Below are 6,601 nucleotides of genomic sequence, written 5' to 3'. Positions count from 1 at the left end.
AACAATTATTTTCAGCACGCCCGTAAGGAATCACACAATCCAATGGCTGTCTGTAGACACCTCATTCTGAACCATCCAGATAACGCTATTTTTCGGTCTTTTATTTCCCCCAATGATGATTATGATCAAGAACAGTCTGAGGACGATGATGTGGTTGAGCTTTGAGCGTTCCGAACCTCATTCAAACCCATTTCAAACCAGAACCAAACGGCCCCAGCAAAACCCAAACTTGCTTACGCCAGTACTGTGTTGACGTACGCCAGTTAACTGTCACGTGTCAGTCATCGACCGTTGACTCAATTATCACTGGCGCACGCCGGTCCAAACGTGGCGCACGCCGGTCAAGCCCAGTCAAATCAACTTTATTCAGCCACCTGGATGAGACTTTTGTGCCACCCTGACGTGGGCTACAGTCCCCCTGATGATTACACTTGGCAGGAACGTTCCCCCTCTCTCCTACACCCTCCATCAAGCCAAGTCTCATGCATTTAATGCATGGGAGGCTCTCCCCTTAACCAAACCAGCCCTAACCCAACTGGTTAAGCCCCTTCCTCAGTCTCTCTCTCCTCTATAAATACCCCTTTCTCTCTCTTCTCCTCCATTGAAAAAGGAAGGAAAGGAGTCCTTCAGTCATACACTCCACTGATACATCCCTCACATTGTCATCATCCACTCTCTACCTCCCCAAATCAAAGCTCAAGTCATCCATCCATCCCAACCAAAGGTATACCACCTTTGTGGTTCTTTCTGTTTTCGACCCCTGAGGGGAACCAGTAAGGTCCAGGCTAGTAATCAATATTAGTCATGGCCTTAAACTGGTAAAATATAACAATCGTGCGAGATGAACAAATGGCACGCGCTAGTAACATAATGCCGTACGCCAGTCATGGCAGTATGTGCACTTCTGACGTGGGGATCATTGATCATCGTTTTTGCTTGCTTACATTTTGTCAATCACCTTAGCATACTAATAACCAGTCTATTGCTTTCTGTATATTTAGAGTTGCTTAGCTGTAATAGTTAATGCTTACTTCTTATCTGTTTAGAAGGCCTTTGGGATCCTTCTGGTCATGTTCCAGAGCCCAGATGGTACAAAGCCAAGCACTGGGTAAGGAAGCTAACTGGCGTACGGTGTCCCTTGACTGGCGTACGGCAGTCTTTCCCAAGATCCAGTGGCTGGCCCTTGCATCTTAGTTTAGTCTTGGCCTCTTTTATGTCCCACACTGTTTTTGGGGTATTCTGTTGTCTTTTGTGGCTTGAAGCCATTTTATATGGCTGTAACTATATATATTCTACTCTATTAATTGTGTGGTTTGTCCTGGGTGTGCGCTGGTCCTTTTTCAGAGCCCAGAGGGTTGCAAACAAAAACTGTGAGACCAGATAGGTGGAGTACGCCAGTTTGGTGATGGCGTGCGCAGGTTGTACCAGCATGCAGTGGTTCGGCCAGAGCATGCTGGTACGGGGCCTGCTCACTTCCCTCCAGAGCAGCGTACTCCAACTTATTCAGGCTGCTCTCAGTGCTTGTTCTCAATCTATGTTTACTATTGCAAGCAAATCATCCATAAACATTTTGTTACATAACTGCAACTTGTTACAGTTTTAATCCCCATTAACTGCTCCCCCGCCCTAATTGGCTAAAAATAATCAATGAGAGAAAAGAATGCAAACATTTTACAAAAATGCCCAAGTAGAGACTGATCTCTGGATTGGGTGAGAGGAGTGCCATAAAACCCTTTCCCTCTCGTAACATGGCTCCCGAACTTCAAATATCGAAGGTGACGACGGACCGGTCTACGCATTTTTCAAAATCAAACAAACGTAGCAAGCGTTTTCGAGTTCGGTTCCTTGGGTGCATAACTGCTAAAACCCGAGTGGCGACTCTGAATCGAAGCGTTTCGCCGCGCTTTTCAAAGAGGGCCGCACCCGACCTTAAAACCAAAAACTCGAGGTTTTTTCGGGGCGCGTGCCCACACTGTCCTTCAGCCAATTTATTGATATCAGTAATTAAGCAAAATTATCATGCATGCAAACTGCCCAAATGACAAATACCCTGAAAAATCAACCATTAAACTGATTATAGCTTCAAACCAACCAATAAAAGGAACCATCAGATGATTAGTCCCAACCAGATTAACACCCAAAGTGAAAAGATTATGCTTGCCCGTAAAGGGTGACAAAATCCAACAGATACAAAGATTATGCAGTACAAGAAAAAATCCAAAACCACCAAGACATTGTGGCAGGAAAAAACATGTCTATGAAAAGGCAACAACAAACTGGCCGAGATTATGCCTAGTAAGCATGTTCCACAATAATAAGACAAGTATAGCACACTATTGAAGGTTTCTTTTCCTCCAAACACAAAAGATTTGTATGTTTACAGCTTAGGTAGTGACTTTTACAAACCAACGAGGTAATGCCTCACGCCCAGACTTGGCAAATTAATTTGTAAAAAGTTTCGTATGTCAAACTAGAATTTGAATTCAAATGCAAGAATACGTAAGACTGACTATTCTCCTAAGGTGCCTCAGTATCACTATCAACTGTTTTCTTGTTATCTCACCTCTCTTTTACTCTAGTAAAGATCAAATCCTAGTGACTCAATCTCCTTACTACCGGAGTCTAATTCTTGGGAAACAAGTCCCACTGATTTACTCTGTAAGATTCCAAAGGCGATTTACGATACAAAAGACAAGGGAGAATAATGGGTCCTTTCACTCTATTATTTTCCATCCAAGATGGCTAAACCTCTGTTGTATTGTATGCTTATAATAACATGGTCTTTAGCTTCTGTTGAACTTCATCTTCAAGTTTCCAATAAGTTGGATTCCAGTTTCCATTTCAGTCCTTCATAATAATATCAAATTGAGGTGCCTTATGCAACTTAACAGATCTCAAATTTCATATTCAAATACGATTCCCATTGTTAGCATCAAAAGGTCAAAAGATAAAGTGATGTTAATCTCTATTTGTCAAAAGGGGAAAGAAACTTTGAAGGGAAAAGCAAAGGAATAGAATCAAATTCCTAAAGTAATATTATTTGCAGATTTATCATGGAGAAGACATTCTAGAACAAAGATGAAACTTTTCACGGAGCCTTTTACGATTTAGGATTATGGAATATCTTGGGAGCAATAGGTTTTTTCCTTTTGAAAAAGATACTGGAACAATAATCGGACTGTATTTTCATTCTTTTCAATTGTTGAATTAGAGAGAAAATAGAATCTAGTTCTTGTCATATCAATACTAATCACAAGCCCATAGACCCTGATTCTCTGGAATATGAAATAGCATCGCAGACTCAAACTTATGATGCCTAGTCTGTCAAAAATGAATTGAATTTTCCTAATAGACATCACCCCTCCCATGTAGCAGGCAATCAAGTGAGATATTCTTCCACTTCCGTAATAGAATTCATGCTGCTTTGAATTGCTAAAATTTCCATTGCTACAGTATGTTGTAGCTAGTTTAGCTAAGATCCACATGATTTGAAGATCCTGAACGACAAAAGCTAGGAGCAAGGGAGGAAAGCTACTAATGGTCGATAATGCATTAACTTACTTAATAGATGTGCACCCTGCTATTCTAGAATCTAGACAGTTGAAAAGTATTACACTAAACCTAATGTAGAAAAAGAGTGAACCTATACCCAGATGCTTCAAGATCAACACGGAAAATCTTGCACAGCTTGCACCATTATTAACACCATCTAAACCGGTCAAACCGAATGATGAGTCTGGAAGCCCTAACCATACCTTCCTTTTGTCAAACAAGTAGTAGGACAGCGAAGCTCAATTGTCACCATGCTTATAATTTTTATCCTATTAACATTCCCTTTCAAAAATTTGTTTGTTTGATTTTGATAATTATTGCTTGGAATCCAGAGGAAACTCATGGGAAGCAACATTTCTCGAATTCAGGTAAAGCAAGATTGAAAGGAGAAAAAGTTAATGGAATCATTGCTTGTGTACAAGCACAAGTTGCAAGTAGTTTCAGTCTTTAAGTTTTGAAGGTTTCCAGACAAGAAAGAAATGGCTCATGAAGAAAAGAAAGTACAATTCAGTTCAACCATGAATGGTAATCCACTACATAAGGAATTCTTTGTTTAAGTCAATGGTATTCTGCTAATGAGTTCAAAATTTTGTGTTACTTTGAAGCTATGTACCAAATTAAGAAGTTTGAAGCTAAGATCAGATAATGATACAAGCACTACTGAATTCCTATGTATTCATGTTTATGTCTTGAGTGTTTCCCTTTTTCACAGTTGTTTTTGCAATATTGCAAACCATGTGACTTCCATGGGCAACATATGATGGATACAGGACACTACATGTTTGCCATGCTTCCTGAGGTCTGGATACTATCCACGGCATTACCTAACCGAGCCAAACTGATTTTCTTTCTCAGACCGCACATAGCAGGGGTAAGGCTGCACACTTGAAGACGAGAGCTTAGTGCACTGTTTTCTTTCCCAGACCCTGCATACACGGGGTCTTCGTGCACTGTGTACGCCCTATTTTACGAGCCAATATACACAATTTATGACACGTATCTTCAGTAATATATAAAATGGTGGTCATGTGAGAAGTTAACATCGATTAGTTTATGTTCATTTGAAACTCAACATTCTCTTTTAACTTTGCAGCCAAAACTAGTTTGTGACATAAGTAAGCACATATAAGAACTCATTCATTACCTTGAACCAACAGTTCACCTTGAGTCATAAAAGCATACATCTGAGACTTCATCCCGCAAGTCATTCCTATTCACTGAAGCAGAAAAGAAAAGAAACTTCAGGGAGACTTTCTTGATAAACCATATATCTCATGTAGAAACATGTGCAGTCCAATGCAGTACCTGTCGCGGTAGCACCAAGCAGCAAAGAACCATCAATAAAGTTGAAATGAAAGTCGTTCACAATAGCAGGCCTTCTGTGGACAATGAAAGTTGTGAGAAACAAATGCAATGCACGTGGAAGAGGTTGAATTTTTGAATAACATCTAGCTAAAGTGAGAACTGAAATCCAAATACTCCTAGATATTGGATTAAAACATGGGGGTAAAAAAAGTCAATTGAATGTATCTATGATCTATCTGACTCAAAAAAAACCTTGATTCTTTTCCTTAGTCCCTTCATTACTTCTTTTATCTTTCCATGACCTTTTTCATTGATTTTCACTTTTCCATAATTTGTATTTCGCCAATGTGAGACGTACGACTCCCCACGAGTCGACCGCATGGCCTTCCCCGTAGGAACATCCACAATTGATCTAATCCACTTTACAAGATCTCCTTCTCTAACAGAAGTATCACTTCCAAAGACAACAATCCCTACATTTATCTTTATTTCATCAGCATTACATTTTTAAAAAAAATTTCGCTTGGCAACTTGTTAGTAGTGTTTGTTGTAGTTACTGATGTTTGAACCCCAATAAAATTCTTTGGAGTACATAGTGCCTACCACTCCACTTGCTCATCAGCATTACATAGTTTTTTTTTGCTAGGCAATAATGCTGAATAAAGTACTCCTACTACAATAATGCTCTGAATTGTACTGCCGATTTGCAGAATACTAATTTAACCTCAGAAAAGTATTGCCAATTCCTAGAATACATCATAAGTACGCGGGTGAACATTTTGTTTTTCTCGCTGCAACAGATACACCAAACCGAAAACTCGTACATGTACAATTAGCATGCAATGATGCAAATACACAATCAAGATTCCAATCGATCCTCTTCCTTCATAATTTCTCTGATTAACCTCGTTCCATCAATTTCAATGGATCCTGTTATTATTTTCAACGGTACTGTCGGCTCAAAATCATGATAATCAAGGTAGGTCGAAAACCTACAGCTATAGATCTATTTAAAACTTATTTTTGAGAGTAAAATCCCTAATTTGGGCACGCTGGTGTACATGTTTCCAATGGTTACGCATGATAGGGAGATTGTAATCGCCATTGATGAAATCAAGAACTTGGGAATCTGAGATCGGAGATTAAATTCAAAGCGACTGTGATTAATCACGGCACTTACCTCCATTGTTGTTTTCCTGCTTCGACGCCGTAGCCTCGCGTCGTTGAAGAAGAAGAGCAAGAACGAGCCGATCAAATTAAACTGTTAAAAGCCCTTTTCCCTCCAAAACTAAACTGAATTTTTGAAGCTCAATTTGACGGCCCAATTAGATCTCTCGGGCTTTTACGGATCGCGTGAGCCCACAAAGGCCTGATTCGATTTTAGGCTTTCATGGCTCTTGTAAAGCTCAATTAGACTATCTTTATATAGTCTTCTGTCTAGTTTTTCTTTGGTCCAGCCCGGTCTAATTGTAGGCCTTTGTCGGGCCTTCTAAACTCACAAAAATTATCAGAATTTGTTCATTTTCGTAGAGTTCGTCGATTTTGTCGTCCACGTAAAAGATTTTCTTAATTGAACATTGATATGTACATGAATGAAATAGATTTGTACAGAAAAAAAAAAGGGGGCAATTTAAGTTCCAAATTATTTTTTGTCATCCCCTTTTTCCTTGAACAAATTTTTTGTGTTCATATACGTATCGAAGTTCGATTAAGCTAATTTTTATATGAACAGCATATGTAACAA

At 39.5% G+C, this 6,601-nt stretch overlaps 1 long non-coding RNA gene across 1 annotated transcript; it reads right to left on the bottom strand.

The window, feature by feature from the left end:
• Positions 1-3,785: 3,785 nt before the first annotated feature.
• On the bottom strand, positions 3,786-6,064 carry LOC131330986 (uncharacterized). Its single transcript, XR_009201289.1, has 3 exons — positions 6,038-6,064; positions 4,858-4,931; positions 3,786-4,769 (listed from the first exon to the last, which is right to left on the bottom strand). It is a non-coding gene; the product is annotated as an uncharacterized LOC131330986 (long non-coding RNA).
• Positions 6,065-6,601: the final 537 nt, after the last annotated feature.

This window comes from Rhododendron vialii, chromosome 6a (assembly GCF_030253575.1).
Source record: "Rhododendron vialii isolate Sample 1 chromosome 6a, ASM3025357v1".
Lineage (NCBI taxonomy): Eukaryota > Viridiplantae > Streptophyta > Magnoliopsida > Ericales > Ericaceae > Rhododendron > Rhododendron vialii.
The sequence above is the reverse complement of the archived record's forward strand: the minus strand, read 5'-3'. Positions and strand labels throughout refer to the sequence as shown.